Below are 12,773 nucleotides of genomic sequence, written 5' to 3' on the forward strand. Positions count from 1 at the left end.
GTACTCACAGAATTGACGGAGAGCTGTAGTTTATTATTAGAGGGAAAGTAAACAGATGAACATCAGACAGGGACAAGATGCATGGGGCAGAGTCCAGGAAAAGCTCCCTCCACGGATCTTCTAGTTGTCCTCTCTCTGTGCAGTCATGGAGTGTGACTTTCTGGGGTTGATATGTGATAACACTCATGGAGTATTGCCAATGAGGGAGGCTCACCCAAACCTTGGTGCCCAGAGTTTTTACTACAATTCTATCACTTAACTTCGGGATAGCTGACTTTAGTCTCCATTCTATCCCCAGGGTGAGTTGAAACCTTAAGGCTCTAGCCCTTCAAGAGGCTGAAATGATACTTTGGGCCCAAAGCCCATCATAAATCACATTGTTAGACAGTCTGGTGGCCAAGCCTCCAAGCAAAAAAAGACACTCCTGTTGGGCTTGAGATTTGAAACAGTCTGGAAATCACTTCCCTGTAGCAGAGGGCAAAGGCCAGACCATTCGTGTTCTGGCTAATTCTCTACATAGACCACCCCCTGGCCTCTACTCAGGATTCTCTCTTAAAAAAACAAACAACCCGTGCCCCAAACCCTCCCCTGGGAGAGGTGCGCGCAAGCCCGGCACTCTTAGACATGGAAAGACCAGGCAGTCCCAGCCCCGGCCAGCGGGAAAATCTCAGTGTGCGATTGCTGCTTGGAACCTCTCTGGTGGTCTGGAGCTGCCCAGACAGCCACCGCTGCCGTGGTTTTGCATACAAGCAGGAGATCCTGCGTCCCCAGGGACCGCAACTCAGAACCTGCTCTGCCAGCGGCCCAGCGGCTGCAGCACCTGCAGGGGTGCTTCTCTCTGAGAGGGAGGTCGGGGTGCAGTTTTCTTTCCTCTAAACCTCCAAAAACCATCAAAAGCTGTCAAGGCGAGAGAAAAGAAGAGAACAAACATAAAAACCTCCAGAGAACAAAAGCCTGAAAAAACTGTTTTCCTCAGAGCCCACCCCCTTGAGGGGGGCTGGAGGACTTAACTCAGGGAACATCATTGACTGAAAACCCACATGGCACCCCCTTCCCCCAGAAAACAAATCAGGAAAGAAAAAAAAAAAAAGACTACAAGAGAACAACCACCACTTCTTCATAGATACAATTTTATTTTTAATTCATTCCCACTATTCTGGTTCATTTTTCTTCTTTTTTTATATTGATAATTTTTTAACCTATTTACCATCACAGTGAGATGTCCAGTACATCAAATTCCATAATAAACTTCTAACCTGAATTTTTTGATACATACACGTGTTTTTCTTTTGCTTTTCTATTTTTTTAATTTTTTAAAAAATTTTAGTTTAGTTTAGTCCAGTTTATTCCTTTTTTATTTTTATTTTCTAGTATTCATATAGAGTTAAAATTCAAGGTAACCCCCTTTCTCCAATCAATGCTACCCCTATAGGTAAACCAATTTTTAATCCCCCTTTATCTTAGGAAAGTTGAGTCCTTTAACAAAGATATCAAGATACATCCAGGAAGAATCAAAATAACCTTCCTCGCCCACACTGAGAATCTATAACCATGCTCCCATCTTTTTCTTCTGCCAGTGTCTCTGTGTATTTATGTTTGTCCTGATAGTATATAAATATTATACTTGGGGTTCTTTTTGACGAGGTTCTTACTTTTTTTTGCTTATATATATATATTTTTTTTCTCTCGTCATATACTTTTATCAGTCTTTTTGTTGGTCTGTTTTTGTTTGTATACGTCATAAATCTTACCCTGGGGCCCGTTTGGGCTGAACCTTCTCTTTTTATCTTCACTTTTTTTCCTGTATCTCTCTCTCTCTCTTTTTTCTTTTTCTTTTCTTTTTTCTCTCGTTTGGGTGGGGAATCCTGAGTGCTCAGAAGCGTTCAGGGGTGCACCTTGACGGCACCACGGTCGATACATCCAGCTACATCTGTCCAGTCATCTCTAACCAAAATGACTAGGAGGAGGAATCCCCAACAGAAGAAAAATACAGAGGATGGGCCTTCCGCAACAGAGCTAACGGCTATCAACATAGACAATATGTCAGAAAGAGAATTCAGGCTAACAATTATCCAGGCAATAGCTAGATTGGAGAAAGCCATGGATGACCAAACGGAATTGATTAAGGCAGAATTGAAAGCCACCAGGAATGATGTTAATAATGTTAGGGCAGAGCTGAAGGCCACTAGGGATGAGGTTCACAATGCTCTCAATGAGTTCCAATCTAATCTAAGTTCTCTAAAAGCTAGGGTAACTGAGACAGAAGATAGAATTAGTGATCTGGAGGACAAACAGATAGAGAGAAAGGATCAGGAGGAAGCCTGGAACAAACAGCTTAGAAGCCACGAAAACAGAATCAGGGAAATAAATGATGCCATGAAATGTTCCAACGTCAGAATTGTTGGAATCCCTGAAGGGGAGGAGAAAGAAAGAAGTCTAGAAGATATAGTGGAACAAGTTCTTCATGAAAATTTTCCCAATCTTGTGAATGGAACAAGTGTTCATGTACTAGAGGCAGAATGGTCTCCCCCCAAGATTATAAATTCCAAAAAAAATCCAGGCACCTCATAGGTGAGGAATCACAATTGTAGATACAATTATGATTGAGGAATCATAATTGTAGATACAATCTCTTGAAAGTCGCTAGGACAAAGAAGCTCCTTAGGTACAGAGGAAAGCCCATCAGAATACTGTCAGACCTGTCCACAGAGACCTGGCAAGCCAGAAAGGGCTGGCAAGATGTATTCAGGGAACTAAATAAGAAGAACATGCAGCCAAGAATACTTTATCCAGCAAGACTGACATTCAAAATGGATGGAGAGATAAAGAGTTTCCAAGACCGGCAAGGCTTAAAAGACTATGCAACCACCAAGCCGACACTGCAGGAAATATTAAGGGGGGTTCTATAAAAGAGGAAAAACCCTAAGAATAGCATTGAACAGAAATATAGAGACAATCGACAGAAAGAAAGACTTCAAAGATAACACAATGTCAATAAAAACGTATCTCTCAATAATCACTCTCAATGTGAATGGCCTAAATGCGCCCATAAAACGACACAGGGTTGCAGATTGGATGAAACGACAGGACCCATCCATATGTTGTCTACAAGAGACCCATTTTGAACCTAAAGATACACCCAGACTGAAAGTGAAGGGATGGAGAAGCATCTTTCACGCCAATGGGCCTCAAAAGAAGGCTGGGGTAGCGATTCTCATATCAGATAAATTAGATTTTAAACTAAAGACGGTAGTCAGAGATACAGAAGGACACTACATAATTCTTAAAGGGACTATCCACCAAGATGATCTAACAATTGTAAATATCTATGCCCCCAATATGGGAGCAGCCAATTACATAAGAAAACTATTAATCAAGATAAAGAGTCATATTGATATGAATACATTAATAGTAGGAGATCTTAACATGCCTCTCTCAGAAATAGACAGATCATCGAAGCAGAAAATCCATAAAGAAATAAGAGCATTGAATGACACATTGGACCAGATGAACCTCATAGATATATACAGAACATTCCACCCTAAAACAACAGAATACTCATTCTTCTCAAGTGCACATGGAACCTTCTCCAGAATAGACCACATACTGGGTCACAAATCAGGGCTCAACCGATACCAAAAGACTGAGATTATTCCCTGCATATTCTCAGATCACAATGCTTTGAAACTGGAGCTCAATCACAAGGAAAAGTTCAGAAGGAACTCAAACACCTGGAAGCTAAAGACCACATTGCTTAAGAATGCTTGGATCAACCAGAAGATCAAAGAAGAACTTAAACAATTTATGGAAACCAATGAGAACGAAGACACTTCACTCCAAAACCTATGGGATACAGCAAAGGCGGTCCTAAGGGGGAAATTCATAGCCATCCAAGCCTCCCTCAAAAAAATTGAAAAATCCAGAATACACCAGCTGTCTCTACACCTTAAAGAACTGGAGAATCAACAATAAATCAAACCAACTCCACACGTAAGAAGGGAAATAATCAAGATTAGAGCAGCGATCAACGAGGTAGAAACCAGAGATACAGTAGAACGTATCAACGAAACTAGAAGCTGGTTTTTTGAAAGAATCAATAAGATCGATAAACCATTGGCCACACTAATCCAAAAGAAAAGAGAGAAAGCCCAAATTAATAAAATTAAGAATGAAAAGGGAGAGATCACAACTAACACCAAGGAAGTAGAAACAATCATCAGAAGCTATTATTAACAGTTATATGCCAATAAGCTAAGCAACCTAGATGAAATGGATGCATTCCTGGAAAACTATAAACTCCCAAAATTGAACCAGGAAGAAATTGACAACCTGAATAGACCGATATCGAGTAACGAGATTGAAGCAGTGATCAAAAACCTCCCAAAAAACAAGAGCCCAGGACCTGACGGATTCCCTGGGGAATTTTATCAAACTTTCAAAGAAGAAATAATACCTATTCTCCTGAAGCTGTTTCAAAAAATTGAAGCAGAAGGAAAACTTCCAGACTCTTTTTATGAAGCCAGCATTACCCTGATCCCCAAACCAGGCAAAGACCCTACCAAAAAGGAGAATTTCAGACCAATATCCCTGATGAATATGGATGCCAAGATTCTCAACAAGATCCTAGCAAACAGGATCCAACAGCACATTAAAAAGATTATCCACCATGACCAGGTAGGATTCATCCCTGGGTTACAAGGATGGTTCAACATTCGCAAATCAATCAATGTGATAGAACAAATCAATAAGAGAAGAGAGAAGAACCACATGATCCTCTCCATTGATGCAGAAAAAGCTTTTGACAAAATCCAGCATCCGTTCCTGATTAAAACGCTTCAAAGTATAGGGATAAACGGAACATTCCTGAACTTCATCAAATCTATCTATGAAAAACCCACAGCAAATATCATCCTCAATGGGAAAAAGCTTGCAGCCTTCCCATTGAGATCAGGAACACGACAAGGATGCCCACTCTCACCACTCTTGTTCAACATAGTATTAGAAGTCCTAGCAACAGCAATCAGACAACAAAGAGAAATAAAAGGTATCCAAATTGGCAAGGAAGAAGTCAAACTCTCTCTCTTCGCAGATGACATGATTCTTTATATGGAAAACCCGAAAGACTCCACCTCCAAACTACTAGAACTCATACAGCAATTCAGTAATGTAGCAGGATACAAAGTCAATGTCCAGAACTCAATGGCTTTCTTATACACTAACAATGAAAATACAGAAAGGCAAATTAGAGAATCGATTCCATTTACTATAGCACCAAAAACCATAAGATACCTCGGAATAAACCTAACCAAAGAGGTTAAAGATCTGTACTCGAGGAACTACAGAACACTCCTAAAAGAAATTGAAGAAGACACAAAAAGATGGAAGACCATTCCATGCTCTTGGATGGGAAGAATAAACATCGTTAAAATGTCTATACTGCCCAGAGCAATCTATACTTTTAATGGCATCCCAATCAAAATTCCACCAGTATTTTTCAAAGAGCTGGAGCAAATAATACTAAAATTTGTATGGAATCAGAAGAGACCCCGAATTGCTAAGGAAATGTTGAAAAACAAAAATAAAACTGGTGGCATCACGTTACCTGATTTCAAGCTTTACTACAAAGCTGTGATCACCAAGACAGCATGGTACTGGCATAAAAACAGACACATGGACCAGTGGAACAGAGTAGAGAGCCCAGATATGGACCCTCAACTCTATGGTCAAATAATCTTTGACAAAACAGGAAAAAATATCCAGTGGAAAAAAGACAGTCTCTTCAATAAATGGTGCTGGGAAAACTGGACAGCTATATGTAGAAGAATGAAACTTGACCATTCTCTTACACCGTACACAAAGATAAACTCGAAATGGATAAAAGACCTCAACGTGAGACAGGAATCCATCAGAATCCTCGAGGAGAACATAGGGAGTAACCTCTTTGATATCAGCCACAGCAACTTCTTTCAAGATATGTCTCCAAAGGCGAAGGAAACAAAGGCAAAGATGAACTTCTGGGACTTCATCAAGATAAAAAGCTTCTGCACAGCAAAAGAAACAGTCATCAAAACAAAGAGGCAACCCACGGAATGGGAGAAGATATTTGCAAATGACAGTACAGATAAAAGGTTGATATCCAGGATCTATAAAGAACTCCTCAAACTCAACACACACAAAACAGATAATCATATTAAAAAATGGGCAGAAGATATGAACAGACACTTCTCCAATGAAGACATACAAATGGCTACCAGACACATGAAAAAATGTTCATCATCACTAGCCATCAGGGAGATTCAAATCAAAACCACATTGAGATACCACCTTACACCAGTTAGAATGGCCAAAATTAGCAAGACAGGAAACAATGTGTGTTGGAGAGGATGTGGAGAAAGGGGAACCCTCTTACACTGTTGGTGGGAATGCAAACTGGTGCAGCCACTTTGGAGAACAGTGTGGAGATTCCTCAGGAAATTAAAAATAGAGCTTCCCTATGACCGTGCAATTGCACTGCTGGGTATTTACCCCAAAGATACAGATGTAGTGAAAAGAAGGGCCATCTGTACCCCAATGTTTATAGCAGCAATGGCCACGGTCGCCAAACTGTGGAAAGAACCAAGATGCCCTTCAACGGATGAATGGATAAGGAAGATGTGGTCCATATACACTATGGAGTATTATGCCTCCATGAGAAAGGACGAATACCCAACTTTTGTAGCAACATGGACAGGACTGGAAGAGATTATGCTGAGTGAAATAAGTCAAACAGAGAGAGTCAAGTATCATATGGTTTCACTTATTGGTGGAGCATAACAAATAATATAGAGGACAAGGGTAGATGGAGAGGAGAAGGCAGTTGAGGGAAATTGGAAGGGGAGGTGAACCATGAGAGACTATGGACTCTGAAAAACAACCTGAGGGTTTTGAAGGGGCGGGGTGGGAGGGTGGGGGAACCAGGTGGTGGGTATTAGGGAGGGCACAGATTGCATGGAGCACTGGGTGTGGTGAAAAAACAATGAATACTGTTACGCTGAAAATAAATAAAAAATTAAAAAAAAAAAAAGAATGCTTGGATCAACCAGGAGATCAAAGAAGAACTTCAACAATTTATGGAAACCAATGAGAATGAAGACACTTCACTCCAAAACCTATGGGATACAGCAAAGGCGGTCCTCAGGGGGAAATTCATAGCCATCCAAGCCTCCTTCAAAAAAATTGAAAAATCCAGAATACACCAGCTGTCTCTACACCTTAAAGAACTAGAGAATCAACAAATCAAACCAACCCCACACGTAAGAAGGGAAATAATCAAGATTAGAGCAGAGATCAATGAGGTAGAAACCGGAGATACAGTAGAACGTATCAATGAAATTAGAAGCTGGTTTTTTGAAAGAATCAATAAGATCGATAAGCCATTGGCCACACTAATCCAAAAGAAAAGAGAGAAAGCCCAAATTAATAAAATTATGAATGAAAAGGGAGAGATCACAACTAACACCAAGGAAGTAGAAACAATCATCAGAAGTTACTATCAACAGTTATATGCCAATAAGCTAAGCAACCTAGATGAAATGGATGCATTCCTGGAAAACTATAAACTCCCAAAATTGAACCAGGAAGAAATTGACAACCTGAATAGACCGATATCGAGTAACGAGATTGAAGCAGTGATCAAAAACCTCCCAAAAAACAAGAGCCCAGGACCTGACGGATTCCCTGGGGAATTGTATCAAACTTTCAAAGAAGAAATAACACCTATTCTCCTGAAGCTGTTTCAAAAAATTGAAGCAGAAGGAAAACTTCCAGACTCTTTTTATGAAGCCAGCATTACCCTGATCCCCAAACCAGGCAAAGACCCTACCAAAAAGGAGAATTTCAGACCAATATCCCTGATGAATATGGATGCTAAGATTCTCAACAAGATCCTAGCAAACAGGATCCAACAGCACATTAAAAAGATTATCCACCATGACCAGGTGGGATTCATCCCTGGGTTACAAGGATGGTTCAACATTCGCAAATCAATCAATGTGATAGAACAAATCAAGAAGAGAAGAGAGAAGAACCACATGATCCTCTCCATTGATGCAGAAAAAGCTTTTGACAAAATCCAGCATCCGTTCCTGATTAAAACGCTTCAAAGTATAGGGATAGAGGGAACATTCCTGAACCTCATCAAATCTATCTATGAAAGACCCACAGCAAATATCATCCTCAATGGGAAAAAGCTTGCAGCCTTCCCGTTGAGATCAGGAACACGACAAGGATGCCCACTCTCACCACTCTTGTTCAACATAGTATTAGAAGTCCTAGCAACAGCAATCAGACAACAAAGAGAAATAAAAGGTATCCAAATTGGCAGGGAAGAAGTCAAACTCTCTCTCTTCGCAGATGACATGATTCTTTATATGGAAAACCCGAAAGACTCCACCCCCAAACTACTAGAACTCATACAGCAATTCAGTAATGTGGCAGGATACAAAGTCAATGTCCAGAAATCAGTGGCTTTCTTATACACTAACAATGAAAATACAGAAAGGCAAATTAGAGAATCAATTCCATTTACTATAGCACCAAGAACCATAAGATACCTCGGAATAAACCTAACCAAAGAGGTTAAAGATCTGTACTCGAGGAACTACAGAACACTCCTAAAAGAAATTGAAGAAGACACAAAAAGATGGAAGACCATTCCATGCTCTTGGATCGGAAGAATAAACATCGTTAAAATGTGTATACTGCCCAGAGCAATCTATACTTTTAATGTCATTCCGGTCAAAATTCCACCAGTATTTTTCAAAGAGCTGGAGCAAATAATCCTAAAATTTGTATGGAATCAGAAGAGACCCCGAATTGCTAAGGAAATGTTGAAAAACAAAAACAAAACTGGCAGCATCACGTTACCTGATTTCAAGCTTTACTACAAAGCTGTGATCACCAAGACAGCATGGTACTGGCATAAAAATCGAGTACAGATCAAGTACTGGGTTGGTGAAAAAACAATGAATACTGTTATGCTGAAAATAAATAAAATATTTAATAAAAAAATTAAAAAAAATTTTTATTATGCTACTCACCATACAGTACCTCATTAGTTTTTGATGTGTTCCATAATTCATTGTTTGCATATAAAACCCAGTGTTCCCTGCAGTACGTGCCCCCTTAATCCCATTAATGGGCTATCCCATACTTTCACCCCCCTCCCAAACCCTGTTTGTTTTTCAGCATCCATAGTCTCTCATGGTTCATCTCCCCCTCCATTTTCCTCCACCTTTATTTTCCCATCTTTCTCCTAATGTCCTCTATGCTATTCGTTATGTTTCACAATAAGTGAAGCCATATGATAATTGAGTTTCTGTAGTTATTTCACTTAGCATAATCTCCTCTAGTCCCATCCGTGTGGATGCAAAATTTTAGTGTTCATCCTTTCTGGTGACTGAGTGATATTCCAGTGTGTATATGGACCACGTCTTCTTTATCCATTTGTCTTGTTGAAGGGCATCTCGGCTCTTTCCACAGTTTGGCGATCGTGGACATGGCTGCTATGAACACTGGGCTACCTATGGCCCTTGTTTCCACTACATCTGTGTCTTTGGGGTCAGTATCCAGTAGTGCAATTGCTGGGTCAGAGAGTAGCTGTATTTGGAACGTTTTGAGGAACCTCCACACTGTTTTCCAAAGTGGCTGCACCAACTTGCATTCCCACCAACAATATTAGGAGGGATTTGGGGGAGGTTATTGTTCACTGCATCAGTATCTTTACTGGTTATTGGTCTAGTCCGGTGGCCAGATTCTTCTTGTTTCAGCGTGGTAGTTTCCAAGAAGGCATCCATCTCTTCCAGGTTGCTTAATTTGTTGGCACATAATTTTTTTTAATTTTTTATTTATTTTCAGCGTAACAGTATTCATTGTTTTTTCACCACACGCAGTGCTCCATGCAGTCTGTGTCCTCCCTAATACCCACCACCTGATTCCCCCATCCTCCCACCCCCTGCCCCTTCAAAACCCCCAGGTTGTTTTTCAGAGTCCGTAGTCTCTCATGGTTCACCTCCCCTTCCAATTTGTGGAGTATAACAAATAATATAGTTGGTACATAGTTTTTGTTTTTGTTGTTGTTTTTTAGGACCAACTTTGCAGTGTACCATAGGTTTTAGACCAATGTGTTTTCATTCTCACTAGTTTCCATGAATTGTCTAAGTTCTTCTTTAATTTCCTGGTTGACCCAATCATTCTTTAGCAGGATGCTCTTTACCTTGCAAGTGTTTGACTTCCTTCCAAGTTTCTTCTTGTGGTTGTGTTCCAGTTTCACAATACTGTGGTCTGAAACTATGCAGGATATTCTCAATCTTTTGGTATCCGTTGAGAACTGATTTCTGACCCAGGATATGGCCTACTCTGGAGAGATTTCCATGTTTCCTCAAGAAGAATGAATATTCTATTGGTTAGAATGGAATGTCCTATATGTATCCACGATGTCCTTCTGGTCCAGTGTGTCATTCAAAGCTCTTGTTTCTTTGTTGATCTTCCGCTTAAATGAGCTTGTGAGTGGAGCACTGAGGTCTCTTGCTATTCATATATTACTATCAGTATGTTTCTTTATTTTGGTTATGAATTGGTTTGTGTAATCAGCTGCTCCCATGTTGGGGGACTAGATATTTACAATTGTTAGATCTTCTTGGTGGATGGACCCTTTAAGTACGATATAATGTCCCTCTACATCTCTTACTACCATCTTGGCTTAAAGTCCAATTTGTCGGATATGAGAATTGCTACCCCAGCTTTCATTTGAGCTCCGTTGCTGTGGGAAATGGTTCTCCATCCCCTCTCTTTGAATCAGGAGGCATCTTTAGGTTCAAAATGTGTTCTTGTAGACAGCCTTTGGATGGGTCCTGCTTTATTATCCAATCTAAAACCCCGTGTCTCTTGATGGGAACATTCAGCCTATTTACATTGAGAGTAACTATTGAAAGATGTGATTTTGGTGCTATTGTATTGCCTGTAAAGTTCTTCTTTCTATAGATTTCTGTTTCCTCCTGGTCTTGTGACTCTTGGGTTTCTCTTTGATTATAGAATCCCCCTTAATATTTCCTGCAAGGTTGCATTGGTGGTCACATAACTCCTTCAGTTTCTGCCTGTCCTGAAAGCTCTTTACCTCTCCATCAGTTCTGAATGACAGGCTTGCTGGGTAAAGTATTCTTGGCTGCATGTTCTTTTCATTTAGTACCTGGAACGTGTCTTGCCCACCCTTTCTGGCTTGCCAGGTGTCTGTGGATAGGTCTGATGTTATTCTGATGTTCCTCCCTCCCTACATAATAATCTCTTCCCCCTAGCTGCACCCAGTATAGCTTCTTAGGCTCTAAGATTTGCAAGCTTCACTGTGACATGTTATTTTTCTTGACGTCAGTAGAGGTCCTCTGTGCCTCTTGGACTCAAATGCTTGTATCCTTCCCCAGATTAGGGAAGTTCTCATCTATGATTTGCTCAAATATACCTTTTGTCCTCTATCTCGAAAAACCCCATTAGGGGTCCCAATAATTCTGACATTGGAACAGTTCATGGCATCCTCGATCTCTCTATGTCTATTGTCATGGGCTATTAGCTGCATATCCCTATTTTCCTCAGCTTCCATCCTTTCTGTCAGCTTATGTTCTAGACCACTGGTTCTCTCTTCTGCTTCATTTACCCTCTCTGTTGGAGTATCCAGTTTCGATTGCATCTCATTGATAGCATTTTTAAGTTCAGCCTGATTCGATCTCATTTCTGCCCTTAGACATTCTCTGTTGCGCTAATGCCTTTTCCACACCTAGCTATTGACTTCGTGATTGCTATCCTGGGTTCTATCTCTGACATCTTGCTTATCTTCATACCCATTACCTCTGTGGCAGAGGATATTGTCTCTGATTCTCTTCTTTGTTGGGAGTTCCTCCTCCCAGTCATTCTGTTGAGGGATGGTTGAGTGAATGGACAGAGTCCAACATGTCAACCATGACCCAGGCTAGATGCTGCCTAACAAAATCTGCGGTGGTCAGATGCCACCACTGAAAAAACTAAGCCAACTTGAAATATAAAAGTAAAATAAGAAAATTGGAAAATAAAATAAAAGAAGAAGAAACGGAAATTTTAAGAGCTAAAATGACTTCCTTGGATCTTCCACCAGCAAAATTCACCATTTGGTCTATGTCTACCAACCCTTCCCCCTGTGAGAGTTTTATTCCAGCTGAGAACTTTGAGGCATGACAGTCCACAGAAGACCACACTCACTGATGACACCAATTGCAAGTTTGTAGGTCCCCAAAATGATACTCAGTATCCGTAGATCTCTATAGAGGAGGTCACAGAGCTCGCTGAGAGCTGTCTCCTCATTGTGGAGTATTACAGGAAAATGAACAGATGGCCAACTGACAGGGACAAGAGGTAGGGGGCAGAGTCCAGGAAAAGTACTCGCTGTGGCTCTTCTAGTTGTCCTCTTTCTGCAAAGTCATATAGAGTGTTACTTTCTGGAGTTGATATGGGATAACACTCACGGAGTATTGCCAGTGACGGAGGCTCACCCAAGCCTCGGTACCCAGCATTTTTACTACAGTTATACGACTTACCTTGCGGATGATCGGCAGTCTTCATACTGTCCCCAGGGTGAGTTGATACATTTGGTGTTCAGCCACCCAGAGGCTGACAGGAGAATTTGGGCCAAAGGTCCATTGTCAACTACATGGTGAGATAGTCTGGTGGCCAAGCCTCCAAGCCAACAAATATATTGGATTCAGGAGTCTGGA

Source organism: Martes martes (assembly GCF_963455335.1).
Source record: "Martes martes genome assembly, chromosome: 17".
In the NCBI taxonomy this organism is placed as follows: Eukaryota; Metazoa; Chordata; class Mammalia; order Carnivora; family Mustelidae; genus Martes; species Martes martes.